Below are 15,247 nucleotides of genomic sequence, written 5' to 3'. Positions count from 1 at the left end.
ATAACTAACTGCCTTTCCTGCTTACCTGATTTTGCAGGCTGCTTTCTTTCTTCCTCCATAGCTTTAAAGTGTCTGACAGTATCTGCACAAGGATACACACTTATAAGCATATGCATGAAGGTACACACAATCAGCCCTGGCTTAAAAGCCTAGGGCCTTACCTTCCACTCTGAAATCGCCTCCTGCAGCTGCCTTCTGGAGAAGCAGTGGCTCAGAATTCTGTCCCCGGGTTCCTCTGACTTTCTGCCGGCGTTTCAAACAACAATGGCACCTTTCATGCGCTTCTGTCGCGTTTTTAATGACGCTCGCGTCACCCCCGTGCACGTGGGCTCAGGGATTACTCCCGTCATCATTACGTGACGCGTCACGCACGCCTACTGACGCGCCTTCCTGTGACACCTGCGGCGTCTCCACAATGCGCGCGGTGTCTACATCCTGACCCCGGCGCCCTGATGACGCGCGCGGCACTTCGTGACACAGACGGCGCCTGATGACGCGCATCCCTCATACTCACGGCGTCCCTGCCGCCCAAACGCCGTCCTGCGCTCCAAGGCTGCGCTAGCCTGAACCCGGGGTAAGCACCTTAACTGCACTTGGCAGCAGGATGTTATAGCAATCGCCCTTCCACTCTGGGTGGTGGGCGAAGTCCTCATTTTCCGAGATACAGCCTAAACCCCAACTGCACTAGGCAGCGGAGAAGGCAGCAGCCAACCTCAGGGTAAGCACTCACTACCTGGAAAGGAAAAAAAAGACACTGAGCCTAGAAAGGGGCAGTCCTTATATAGGGGAGGTGTCTTTTCTGTTCCTTTCCAGATAACTACCTATAGGTAGAGAACCCAGAGGTTGGCTGCCATGGGGAGGTAGAGGAAAAAAGGTTTCCCTCAGCTGCGGTTAGAAGACTGAGGTATGTGTGCCAGAATAAGCACTCAGCTGCAGCTAGCAGACTGAGAACATCTGTACCTGAAATGCTGCCATCGGACGCTCATGAGTGAGATCTGTGGAGCCTGATTGGAACAGTCGTCGGATTGCGGTGCTGTATGCTGGAAAGAGCGTCACTCAGCTGCAGCTAGCAGACTGAGGACGCTTGTACCTTAGACGCCACCACGGGCGCTCGTGAGTGGGATCAATGGAATCTGGTGCGGCTGATGGGGAAGTCTCAGACTGGCGGTGCAGATGACTTCTGATGCAGGCACGCTGATGATGCTGCTGGGGTGTCCTGCTGCTTCTAAACACGTGTTTCGCCAGGATTATCTTCTTCAGTATGCGCCATCTTGTTTGAGGGCAGTTTGCCCTTGCTCTTGTGTATAGTGATATCCAATCATCAACAGTCGACATGGACACTGAAATGTAGCACCATGTCCCTTCGCATGGCTCGCTGCTCTTGGCACACTATTTTATTATCCCACCACACTCTAGTGGATGGTAGGGCATGAAATACCACCTGTCGGTACATGTCGGCTCAAAAAAAAAAAAAAAAGAAAAATCCATGTTGACCTTTTGATTGTCAACCTTCCTGCATGTCAAGACAACCAGAGAACAACACAGGCACGCTGCCCCTTGTGCCCGCTTTAAACTCCCTTCAGCGGCCGCAGTCAGACTTCCGGTCACTTCCAGTTTTGGCAAAGACAGAGAATCAGTGTAGCAGCTGCCATGGCAAAGTGGTTCAGCCGGTCTATGGGTTGATAAAAAACCTCCAACTCCGGACAACATCTAGCGACGCAAGGAGTAACATCACAACGGCTGCACCTGGACGGGACAACTCAGGGTACCACTCACTTTATCTTTATTTCCTAAATTTGTCAAATTCAGTTAGCGCTTTTTTCCCATTGCATCTTCCTGCATGTTGCCCTAGACTCATGTCGACCTTCCTGCATGTCGAACCTAATGGTGTCGACCATCATACTGGTGACCGTATCTCTCCCCATCACCTTCCACAACACATCAGCCTAGTGCTACTATTGAGAGATTTCCTGTGCAGCCCACAGAGTCAGCAGCACTGCCCTATGCTATGATGTATAGACAGCACCTGCAACTGTTGTATTGATAACTGCAGAGATAGAGAACAATCAATGCTATGGACAGTTTATACATTTTTGAGTGATATCTTTTAGATAGCAGCGCTGATATAGACAGTGGTGCACAGCTTCCCTGTGATTTCACTTACGTCTCCCCCTTCATACATGGGCAAGAAGCAGTATTTTCCATGAATACATCTACTTACATTTTGAGAACCACTGTTAAAACATTAAAAAATGAGTGCAGTGTCACTGCTGCAGCTGTCACTGCTAAAGGTGATTCCTGTCTCTGATCAGTCAAAGATGAGTACACTCAAGGCTGGTTTAAGGTTTTTCGGCACCCTAGGCAAAACTTCAGCTTTCTGCTCCCACCACACACACACACACACACACAATACTGACTTTCCAGAACCTCAGGTGAAAGTGTGGCGGTGGCGTTTTAGAAGTTCAGCACACACACACACACACACACACACACACACACAATACTGACTTTCCAGAACCTCAGGTGAAAGTGTGGCGGTGGCGTTTTAGAAGTTCAGCACCTGCCGTTTGCATTAATTTCAACAAGGATATCTCTCAGTCATCTTTAATTTTGTGTTAGACTTAGGAGGTGCCCCCCAAATTCTGGAGCCCATGGGCAGCTGCCTAATGGTAAAGCTGGCCCCAAGTCCAGTGACCTCAAAATGCCTGACTAAATTTTACAAAAACATCAATGTATTTTTTATGTATTTATTTAAACCAGGATATTAAGAAAAATTACACCAAGCACGTTTCACAAGCACTTTTGGGTTCTGTCAGGGTTAGCTGGAAGATCTGTTACACTCGTACTTGTAGCCTGTTAAATTCAATCTTCCTGCTCACTTAACATTCCATTTATCTTTTCCCTTAAGGTCTGCTAATAAATGTTTCACAGCTGCCCTAAATAGACTGCCATGGTTAACTCATAGTTACCATGCAGAAAACTAAAATACAAAAAAGCCACAAGAGCATCTGTTTAATTACCTGTACATAAAACTCCGCTTAGCAGCAGACATGAGCAAACTTTAAAAAGAAAAAAGGATAGGACAGCGCTTGGGTTTCCCTGAAAGTATATAATAAAAATGGGGATACGACCAATGTTCCCTCTAATTTTACGAAGGCTGTGTGCGGCAAAAGATTTTGGCTGTGCAACTTTGGAAGGAATTTAAAATTTTTGCGCGTCACTTATATATAACTGGAAAATGACGTTCAGCATTTGTGTTAAGTTTACTTCAAAATGATATTAAACATTCAAGACACAGCACACAATGTAGTTAATGGGTAAAACACACATTAATTGAGTCCACAACTGCAAAAAGGGACCACTGCTGCTTTGTGCGCTCTGTTGTAATGTCTGTGCGCATGCTCGTGGAGTTGTGTGCGCGCGCACAGCTTAGAGGGAACACTGGATACGACTAAATATAACACTAGAATTTATTCTGTCAAAAAAAAAACAAAAAAAAACCAGCGTGTGCGGTTAACGATACACATAAAACAAGTTATATACTACAAAATGGGCTATAAAAAGCTTCCGATTAATGGTATGGAAAAACTGTTCACATATAAAAATTATTATTGGACACACCTCAGAATTCACTTGAGTGTACTCTCTTCGGGCGAACTGTACTATGCCTTAAAAAGTGATAAAATGGAGAGTGATAAACCATTAGCCAATCAGCTCCTACCTGTCATTTTTCAAACATAGCCTGTAACATGGCAGGTAGGAGCGGATTGGCTAGTGGTTTACCACTCTTCATTTTATCACTTTTTAAGCTTAGTGCATCTGGCCTCCTATGAGATATAGAGGTCCCGGTGTAATATCCAGCAACTTTTAGGAGTTGCCAACTGTGGCTAGGAGTCCGTTAGTAGGCAAGGTGTCCTTGTTTGGCAAGCATGTGCTGCTGTAGTAGACAAAAAGTGCTGAGGGACCAAAAGAGTAATGGCTCAACGCGTTTCATTGCGGAACTGCCCACATCATATTCAAGAGCTGAATACCCTTTGTTTTGTCCTCAACATCAAAGGTGTTCTAATTGGTGTGGAATAAATAATAAAAAGAGAAGACTCTTTGCTGATGATGAACTCTAACTATTAATCTCCCCTGTGCATCTATACCTACTTTCATTCAGAATTTTGCTACATATGGGGGGTTATTCTGGTTCATTCGGAAAGGCACAATCACTCTCTAATGGACAAAACCATATGCACTGCAGGTGGGGATGATGAAACCGAGAGAGTTATGCTGCTTTCCCACTGCCTAAACGGGTAAAGACCCGTTTTTTTAAAACGGTCTTTAAACAGGTAAGAGCCATAAAGACCCTTTCCCACTGCAGCTTTTAAACAGTAAATTACCACTTTAAAGTCGTTTTTGTCCCATTCCCACTTACCCGTTTAAAGACCAGTTTATAATAGTAAAGATGGAGGGGGGGGTTTAAACCCCCCCCCCCACCCCACTGCCGTAACCAGCACCAGGCCAATAGAATCATTCGGATGAGAAGATGAAAGATCTCTGCGCCTCTCAGTCTGTGAGCGGGGTACCAGCGGCTGACTACGGCGGAGATGACGGGATCTTCGCCAGAGGACCTGGCGAGTAGGATTTCTTTCCACAGGTTCCCCCTATGGATTTCATTGGATCCTGAAGCCCTGGAGCCCTGGACTCTGAAGCCCTGGAGCCCCGGACCCCCGACTCAGCAGCCCTGGAGCCCCCGGACCTACCTACGGGTTCAAGATAGGTAAGTATCAGTGTGTGTGTGTGTGTGTGTGTGTGTAATGTATGTATTAAACTTTTATTTTTCTGTGTTGTCAGTGTGTGTTTAACTATTTCTTTTACTGTAGAACTACAAGTGCCAGCGGGCCCTTTAATGCCCCGCATGCTGGGACTTGTGGTTCTCCAAGTCCCAGCATGCGGGGGAGGCTTGCTGGGACTCATAGTTTCACAGTAAAAGACAATAGTTTATTCTATTTTTTTGACACTTCAATCAGCCCGGTGACCACCGCACATGGTCACCGGGGACAGCACCAGGCTTCAGCCTGGTCAGGTAAGTCCTGGAGGGGGGGGACCCCTTTATTGGGGGGGTCCCCACTCCCCCAGGGCCCCTGTCCAGGCTGTCTGGTCGGTAGGGATGAATGTTTTGGCCACGGGACCTTCTCTAATAAGTGTTCCCCGGCTGTGACATTACTCTGCTGGCTGGTTTGGTCTGGGGCTGGTTCTTAAATTACGGGGGACCCCTAGTCATTTTGTCCCCCGTATTTTGGGAACCAGCCCCGGACCTTGAGCCTGGGGCTTGTTTTAAAAATTCAGCGAAGCTCTATTTGTTGGGTTACCTGATTATTTAATACGAGCCCCGGCTCTTTCAGCCTGGTGCTGGTTACGGCAGTGAGGAGGGGGGGGGGGGGGGGGTGGGGGGGGGGGCCCATGCCGGTTTTTTTTTTAACGGATAAAATGGATACCCCTTTCCCACTGCCGAAAAATTGGCTTTTAAACGGGTAAAACTCTGCTTTTTACCCAATTAAAAAAACCTGGTATTTTTAAACGGGTACAGCAACCTGGAGCAATCCCACTGCAGCCCGTTTAAAAAGGCGAAAAAAAACGGCAAATTACCGTTTAAGAGCTGCAGTGGGAAAGGGGTATTAGATGTGGGTGTTTTATTGTTTCTGTGCAGTGTAACTACTGGCTGCTTTATTTTTACACCACAATATAGATATCAGTTTGAAGTACATCCCCCACTCAAATCTAACTCTTTCTGCACATCTTACATCAGCCCCACCTGTAGTGCACATGCTTTTGTCCATTAGAGAGTGATCGTGTCTTTCGGAGAATCAGAATAACCCCCATGGTGCATGCTTTACATCAGTGGTAGCCAACCCTAGCCCTCGAGAGCTACCAACAGTGCACATTTTCCAGACAACCTAGCTGCTGCACAGCAGCACTCAGTAATCACTGACACATTTTAAAAGATACACAGATGGAGCTAATTAGCTCACTTGTGATTCTGTGAGGAGACCTGCAAAACATGCACTGTTGGTAGCTCTGAGGACTAGGGTTGGCTAACCCAGCTTTACATAATTAAACTGTCTATTCCTGCATCTTTTCACCTGCAATCCAGGCTCTCACTGTGCACCTGAAAAGTTTAATACTGAGGCTGTATTACTAATTATTAAGGCTCAGTGCGCTTACTTAAATCTATAAAAGCCATAATTCTGCCAGTTTTACCCCATGACACTGTTCATCTTGCTTGTGAAAGTGTTAGGCCAGGGGTAGGCTATTGGTGTGTTCCTTTGGGAATTTACAAGCTGAAAATTTAAATCCCAACAATCAATGGGCTAAATACTGTGAGGAGAACACAATGCATTTAGTGAGTATTAAATGGGGTCCTGAGACTAATAATTATCTCTCTGAGATATTTATGAGATGCAAATGGCAATCTCCCCCATAACTGGAGATTCCCTCTTGCATCATAAGGTGCACTGAAGGAGGTACCTAGAGAACATTTTAGATCTTTATTAGTTATAAAAATTCACAGATTACATATGATTGAGATGCAGCTTGCGACAACTTAAAACATACAAGCTGCCTCTATCCCTGGATGTTGGTGTGCTCAGTGGCGTAACTATGCTATAGTAATGCCCCAGCCCCCATCCCCGCAGGCTTACCTGTCTGCGTGTCCCGGCTCCCCTCCTGGCTTCAATCAATTCTATGGAGACGGACCACGATAAAATGGCCGCCCCATAAAGCAGACAGTTCTCTGAAACTGTCTGCGGTATGGGGGCGGCCATTTTATTGTAGTCCGTCTGCATAGAATTAATTGAAGCCAGGAGGGGAGCTGGGACGCGCAGACAGGTAAACCTGCGGCGATGGGGGAAGGGGGCACCGGCGGCGCCCCCCCATTAACGGTGGGGTGGGGTGGGGGGGGGGGGCCATAAGGGGAATTACAGTGGGTGAGATATGGGGGTCAAGGAGTGAGAATTAGTGAGGGGGGGGATTTCTGTTGGTGAAATATGGTGTGAGAGAGTGGTGTGAATTACAGCAAATAAAGAATTTTGGGTATTTATATGTTAGTTGGGCCCCCACTATAGTTAGTACGCTCATACCCCCTCTATCCATGTCGGCATGGAGTTGATTTTATATAGTGTGGTGAGCAGAGCGAGCCACTGAGCCCGAAGCGTGGCGAGCCCCGCGAGGGAACACGGAAAACTAAGCAAATAGCTTAGTGGGCGCCCAACTAACATATAAGTACCGAATTTTGTGAATTCAAGAATTGAAAATCAATGGTTACGTGTTGCATTAAATGCTTTGCAAAACTAAACCTACTGTACTATGGGGGTTTTTCTGATTCACTCGGAAAGGCCCAATCACTCTCTAATGGACTAAACCATATGCACTGTAAGTGGGGCTGATGTAACGTGCAGAGACCGTTAGATTAGAGACCGTTAGATTTGCACTTCAAACTGATATCTATATTGCAGAGTAAAATTAAAGCAGCCAATATTTACCCTGCACAGAAACAATAAAACTCAAAAATGTAACTCTCTCTGCACAGGTTACATCAGCCCAACCTGCAGTGCATATGGTTTTGTCCATTAGAGAGTGATTATGCCTTTGCGAGTGAACTTGCTCCAGGCACTATTGCTGCTCGCTACACCTCTGCATATGGGTAGGTGTGTGTGTACTGCTTTGGGCCCTAATATGTCTCTTTTACCATAGCTCCCAACATGAACCTCTCCAGGAGGGACACAATGTTCTGTTTCTGGACTTCCCTCTTAATTTATGATTGCCATCACCTCTGTTGAAAAGCCTTTCTTCTCAATTAACCTGTTTAAAACTCCCTGAGTAAAAAAAAAAAAAAAACTGTCAGTAGTTCATCAACAAGTTCAAACAGGTGACTTGTGGAATGGGAAGTAGTTTTTTTGACCATTGGGAAATTTTATTTTGCATTTAAATCTTAATTAGTGTACACACAGAGCAAAACATTCGGTACTTGTGTAATAACTGTGCGCCGGATTTTGAGATCGGGTCGGAAAAAACCCCATGCGATGGACGCGATTTTCCATAGGATTCAATGTTAAAATGGTCCTGTTCATTTCCCCACTATCCAAGTGGGCATAGAGTTGACTTTATATAGCGTGGCGAGCTCAGCGAGCCACCGAGCCCGAAGTGTGGCGAGCGCAGCAACGCGGAATACATTTTAAGTAATCCGCGTCCCCTCGCTGCGCTCGCCACTCTATATAAAATCAACTCTATGCCCACTTGGATAGTGGGGAAATGACCAAATCGCATGCGGTGCGACCGACGCGATCGACCCGATTTTTACATTGAATCAAATGTGAATAGGGCCCCTGGGACCCTATTTTACATTGGATTCAATGTAAAGTATTCTCCAGACCCCCAATTTTACCCCCTCAACGGCACCCCACGATTGACGCCAACCCAAAGCGTGGCGAGCGCAGCGAGCCCGCGAGGGGCGGCGGTGCGCGTCCTCCGACCTTTTCATACCCCTACTATCCACGTCGGCGTGGAGTTGAGAATATAAAGTGTGGCGCGCGCAGCGAGCCACCGAGCCCAAAGAGTGGCGAGCGCAGCGAGCCCCGCGAGGGGACGCGTATAACTTCACAGGTATACGCGTGTGCTCGCCACGCTTCGGGCTCGCTGCGCTCGCCACACTTTATATTCTCAACTCCACGCCGACGTGAATAGTAGGGGTATGAAATGGTCGGAGGACGCGCACCGCTGCACTCGCCACGCTTCGGGTTGGCGTCAATCGTGGGGTGACGCTCACAATGGGGTTGCGTAACTTTTTAACCATGACGGGGCCATATACAATGTGAAATGGGTCATATTGGCCCATTTCACATTGTTTCCTATGTAAAATGGACTTAATCAAGTCCATCTCATCTTGTGCCATTATAATGGCACAAGACCGACGCGATGCTCCCGATTTCAATGTTAAAAATATTTTAACATTGAAGCCTATGGCAAAATCGCGTCGGGGGGCCATGTTAATGCACGCGACCGACGCGATGCCCCCGATTTTGCCTTTGCTGGCAAAATGGACCTGATTTCAAAGGAATTCGGGTCCATCGTGTACCTTAACTTTAAGGTACACGATGGACAAGATTGTGGCCGTGATAGGAAACAAGTACCAATTCGTTTTGTACTAGATCGCATCTAGTTGAAATCGCATGTGAGATGCTACAACAGCGTGCAATTTGAACTAGATGCAATACGATCTAGTACAAATAGTACTGCATGCTCATACTATTTTTGTAATTTGAACTATGTGGGAGCGTGCATTGCAAGTCAAATGAAACATTGGTGCGATTTAAACTACAAGTGATGTGTGTGTGGCCACCATTGCTGTAGATATAAATGTTTTAATGTTTACATGACCAAAGGGTACTTCCTTACAACATGTTTAAGAAAGACCAGATCACTACTTTTACCTTCACAAGAGAAGGAGATTTATAACTCAATCCCCTTCTAGGCCCTAGTAGATTATAGTTCACCAGAAATTACCTAATATGCTATCGGTTCTGCAGAACCATTTGCTAAGGGAGCGCCATGCTGTCAGCTACTTGTAATTTAGACAGGCGCTGCTGCTCACAAGATAAAGCTGTGACAGCCGGGCAAAGAGCTGCATGCTGCCCGGCTGTATACACAAAGCAAACCCGCGGCTATTTTGAATGCTACCGCTGGACCACAAGCCAATAGGAGCTCACAATCCCGCAGCCAATAAGGAGCATCAGTGGTGTCTCCTTATTGGTTGCCAGGCTGTGAGGAGAGTTCAAAATAGCTGCGGACATGCTTTCAGTATACAGCCGGGCAGCCCAGCGATCTCTGGCTGGCTGTCACAGCTTTACATTGTGTGCGGCTGGCGGCGTGATACTTACACAGTGCTGCGGCAGCATTTCACTCCCCCTTGAGAACAAGCAATTCACTCCCCCTTGGCAACCAGCATGTATTCCCCCCTGGCAACGAGCATGTAGGGAAGTGGCACTTCTATTTCAAATATGTAATGGGCATCATGGTGTGCGATATAATGTGTAACAGGCATCACGGTGTGTGTCACAATGTGTAATGGGCATTCGGTGTGTGGCCTTATGTGTAATTGGCATTATGGCATGCAGTTTTATGTGCAATGTGCATTAGGACATAGAATCGGTTGTTAATTTATGTGAATCCTACCACTGAGCATATAAGTTTGGCAAACTACGTACAAGCAGAGACTTCCTCACGCTTATCTCTCTGCTAAAGTTTCCAGACACACTCACATGTTTTCTCTTGATAAGACAGCTACCCACCATATTTTACACACAGTATCACTCTACCACTGGGTTTATCATAGAATGAAAGAAAAATTGTTTAGCTGTCAGACTGCATTGTGGCAGAGATGACAAGTCTGATGTGCCTTCTTTCACCCTAAATATGTGAAAGTGGCATACTTTTACTGCATTTACATATTTCTGGATTAAATGCCATTTTGATTTCATGCATCTGAGAAACATCTCAAAGTATCTTCTTTGTGGAGGCTGGGATATAGAGTCTCATAATGACCTTCATTTACTCCATTTTTTATTTATCAGTTGTAGAACCAATGTCTGAAAGTTTGGCATTTGGAATATCAACAATCCTTCTCTGAGCTTGAACCCTTCTTATCCTGGTCATACACATTGCAATATCTGATGAGTATTATTGCAGTTATTGCAAGAGTGTGTACTGTAGTCCCAACTGGTCACAGAAGACGTTATACGCCTGCCTGTGTATGTGGAAATGAACAGGACCCTGTGACCCTCGGACTTTGGCCAGAAATAATCCAATTATTGACTTGTTCATTCATACTGTAGGACATTATAAAAAAAAAAAAAAAATCTAGATTTGATGTGGCACCAAACAACAACGATCCGCTACCACCCTTATATACATACAAATGTTTTGTTCTAAATGAACTTGGTCCACTCCTCTCCATTTATACAGGTCTTCAGATTTTTCTCACTCCAGGCTAATAATTCTAATGCGCCTTTTTATGAAAATAAAAAACTATAGGACTCTGTATATTTGCTCCTTCCCGATAGCTGGCATTTGGTCTTGAAGTGTGGGATACAGAACAGTGTGGCAGTATAGATGGAGCACAATTACAGGGAAAGACTATCAAACTTGTACAGTCTCTATTATATTTATATCCTTCTGGAGATATGGCCTCCAGAACTGTACACAGTACTCTAGATTATACCAATGACCCAAGGGCGTAACTACCATAGGTGCAAGGGGTGCAACTGCTATGGGGCCCAGAGCTGAAGGGGGCCCATTTTTGCTGTGTAAGTAATGTTTTACATACATTTATCACCATCAGTTGCTAAATAGGGGGCCCTTACAAACTTTTGCTATGGGGCCCACGAATGTCTAGTTACGCCTCTGCAATGACCTATACAGTGGCATTATTACTTCTTTCTTTCTACTGCTGATTCCTCTCCCTATGCAACCAAGCATCTGACTTGGCTTCTTCATTGCTTTGTTATATTGCCTACCTGCCTTTAAGTCACCGTAAATAGTGACACCTAGATCCCTCTCCTCCTCAGTAGTTTCCATTATTGTGCCATTTATACTATATTTAGTCTTTGGATTTTTGAGACCCAAGTGCATGATTTTGCATTTTTTGGCATTAAACTGTAGTTACCATTTTCTTGACCATTCCTCTAATCTACCTAGATCATCAATTGTTTTACCCCTCCTGGTGTGTCTACCTTGTTGCATACCTTTGTGTCATCTGCAAAAAGGAATATTTTACCCTCAATTCCATTTGCAATATCACCAATAAAGATATTAAAAAGCACTGGTAACAGATCACTGGGATACTCCACTGGTAACCTTTCCCTCCTGTGACTGCACTCCGTTTACTACAACTCTCCGTTTTCTGTCCTGCAACCAAGATCTTATCCATTCCACCATCATCTAACGATGTGGGACAGTGTCAAAAGCCTTACTAAAGTCTACATAAGCTACATCTACAGCCCCACCTTGATCTATTACTTTAGTCACCCAGTCAAAAAAGTCAATAATACCCCTTTCAGACAGAAAAGTCTGAAAATCTCGGCAAATACACAGAATTTCAAATGCCGCGTCATTTTGCAGAGAGGAGCCTGACCTCCATTCACACAGAAGAACAAATTACCGGGTTGAAAATTTCTACCCGGTAAATTGCTGAATTACAAGGGTATTTCTTCTGTGTGAAAGTGTCAATCCCGGTCATAAATCCCGTGTCCTCGACCTGCAAAAAAAAGGACACGCTAAATCTTCCTTGCTTCCACTTTTGTGCAGTGGGCCATTTGCTATTTTCCAGTCATCTGCGATTACTCCAGTAGCTAGTGACTGGCTGAATAATTCTGTTAATGGTTATAGCAGCTATCCTTTAAGCTCTTTTAGTATCCTTGGATGTATCCCAACTGGCCCCATTGATTTATCCACTTTCAGTTGTTAGAGTCCTGTTAGGACTTCCTCCTCTGTAAATGGATTAGTTTCCCCCTCATTTTTCTGACTTTACTTGCAACTTAACTGTTGTCCCTTCCCCTCTCTTTCAGCAGTGAATACTGAGCAGAAATAATTGCTAATATGATCTGCTATTACATTGTCTCTGTCAAGAAGACTTCCACTCTGTCTTATTACTCCACTTTTAGTTTTTCCCCCCCTTTCACTTATATACCTAAAAAACAAAAAAAAATCCCCCCCTATACAAACTGACTGGGCCATTTTCTCCTCAGCCTGTGCTTTTGCACACCTTCTTAGCCTCCTTCTGTCTAACAAGATACACCTCTGTGTCTTGATTATTCTGCGTCTGCTTATATTTCTTAACGGCCAACTTTTTTGCTTTCACAATACTTGCTACTTCTTTCTCAAACCACACTGGCTTCCTTTTCTTTTACATGAGGGCAATATCGCCAAAAACTGTGTCAGGAACTAATTATGTACTGAGGTAAAATATATACACCACTGCATGGCCATATATGTTTTAATTGTATTAATAAATGGTGTGATTTTTTTTTAGGCAATCCAATGTTTTAATGAATAGTTGTTATTTAACCAACTATAAAGTATTTATTGTGTAGCGATGCTATATTTGTGTGTTGTGATATTGTGTGAAGATGCCCATACACGGTACAATATTTCTGTGCGTTTTGAACTAGATTGAATCGCATGCGATGCGATGCAAAACTAGTTAAAAAAGCACGGGCTGCATAGACTTTATGTGCGGTGCGATGGGATGCCTGTGGGAGCACAGCATCCCTCGAATCTTGTATGGGCACCTTTATACACAAGAGTGACTCTCCTGGCTTTAGTAGTAGCTTGGGGAACCAAATCTATATCAAGCGCAACCCATATTTGCTCAGGCATTTCCCGTCTTTCATGTTTGGATGACTGTATCTACTCATCCTCCGCATCTAAGGCAGGGGTGGGCAATAAGTGGCCCCTCAGCTGTTGATGAACTACACATCCCAGCATGCCTGGCCATGCTGAAACTGCTGCAAGGCATGCTGGGATGTGTAGTTCATCAACAACTGGAGGGCCGCTTATTGTCCACCCCTGATCTAAGGGGTTAGAAGTTGTTCTGAATTCATTCAGTTCTGACACAATTTAATGATCCACAAGTGGTTTGGAATACACACCTAAAGATTTATCTGTCCAATCTGACAACGTAATGCTCGTGCTGCCAAAAATTCAACAAATGAGTGATGTCTTTATTTATCAGGAAAATGCTCTTAAGTTTGCAAACTGGATATTTCTGCTACTTTATTAAAGACATCATAATATGGGTTTCTGAACTGAAAATCATATAATTGCATATTAATTAAGTACAAAAGAAATCTAACACAATGAAAGAAAAGGGATAAATGCAATTTGGTAATTCATGTAATGACCTATGGATACATTATAGACAGATCTGTTATTTAAAACCAGGCATTTAGAAATCATGCTACACTTATATCAGTGTGTGTCATAAAAGGATTTTACTTAATAAGTGACTGATTAGGCAACCCCAGCCTATGTTGGACGACTATGTACTACTACTATGCCTAGCAAATGGACAATGTATAATGTAGGTGTTTTAAGTCCCTACGTTATTACATGGCTGATGCAAACAACTTGGAGAGAAAGCAGCCCATAGAGGTGCTATGGCAGTATTGCTTCTAAGAGGAGGAGGGAACAGCTTTAGAAGTGGGCAGTAGTGATAATAGGTAGTACTGCCCTTCTGGTTTCCATTATATGTAATGTGCTTATATGGTTTTGTACAATCTCATACAGAAAAAAAAAAACATTGGTTTCATTTTCTGGTTGTACAATCAAAAAAAATAAAAATAAAAAAAAAATACTGCATTAACCAGGATTTAGAAATCCAAGCCAGCAATGTGTGCACAACAATTACGAGAAGAAATTCCTTTTATTATACAACTGCCTTTCAAGCAATGCATCATAAACGTGTAACACACTGATGTAGTGTAACATTGTGTACTCCCAGCCAGCCCCTTCCCATGCTCACATTACCTCGGTGTCCGGACACCTCCTGGTCTCCCTGGATATTATTCTTTAACAGCAGAATAACGAGCAGGCTGCATCTCATGTGAGGACTGTTGGGTGTTGGAGAGCAGAGAGTGAATGCTCACATCCCCGCTAGAACCTCCCCCACACACAGAGGCAGGAAACATCAGCACAGTTAGCAGAAGATGTGTCTCCTTCTAGAGTGCTGAGGAGGGTAATGAACTTGCAGCTTGGAGACTGTTTATGGTTTAGTCTGTGGCTCTGTGCTGCTTCTCCCTTTGCAGCTGTGTGACAACTGTATGCTGAGTCTGACAACAAACCTACCGTGCCGCCCTGCAGTCACTAAGGGGAAGGGGAAACACACAGCAGGAAAAACATCCTGACATAGCAATACAAAAGTGCAGCACTGCCCCAATAACAGGAACAGATGATTACACAAATCAGTCAAGATTAAAAGCAAAGGCTCACATCTACCAGGAGAAAATAAATATGTGTGAGAGCCTATATTTGCCCTACAGACTAGGATGCTTGAAGTAAAACATTTTGGTGATTATTTACACAGACATTCTGTGGACTTTTTAAAAAGTAATTAAAAAAAGGGGGGTATCCAGCTACCCATGATCACTGATTGCATGTAATTGCTTTGCCTGGGGCTGTACAATTAGCCCCAATAAGCTGGTGGATGCCG

General features: G+C 44.5%; 1 protein-coding gene across 3 annotated transcripts in view; it reads right to left on the bottom strand.

Annotated features, from left to right (window-relative positions):
• The window catches only part of LOC146008404 (CMP-N-acetylneuraminate-beta-galactosamide-alpha-2,3-sialyltransferase 2-like), a 68,315-nt gene extending 53,416 nt beyond the window's left edge, over positions 1-14,899 (bottom strand). For all 3 annotated transcript variants that reach the window (XM_083147639.1, XM_083147640.1, XM_083147637.1), the window contains exon 1: positions 14,566-14,899. The gene's annotated coding sequence lies outside the window, so the exon portion shown is untranslated. The remainder of the gene's footprint in view (positions 1-14,565) is intronic.
• Between the last annotated feature and the right edge of the window lie 348 nt (positions 14,900-15,247).

This window comes from Crinia signifera, chromosome 6, assembly GCF_055691185.1.
Source record: "Crinia signifera chromosome 6, ASM5569118v1, whole genome shotgun sequence".
Classification (NCBI taxonomy): domain Eukaryota; kingdom Metazoa; phylum Chordata; class Amphibia; order Anura; family Myobatrachidae; genus Crinia; species Crinia signifera.
Note: the sequence above shows the minus strand (reverse complement) of the source record. Positions and strands in the feature narration are given on the sequence as shown.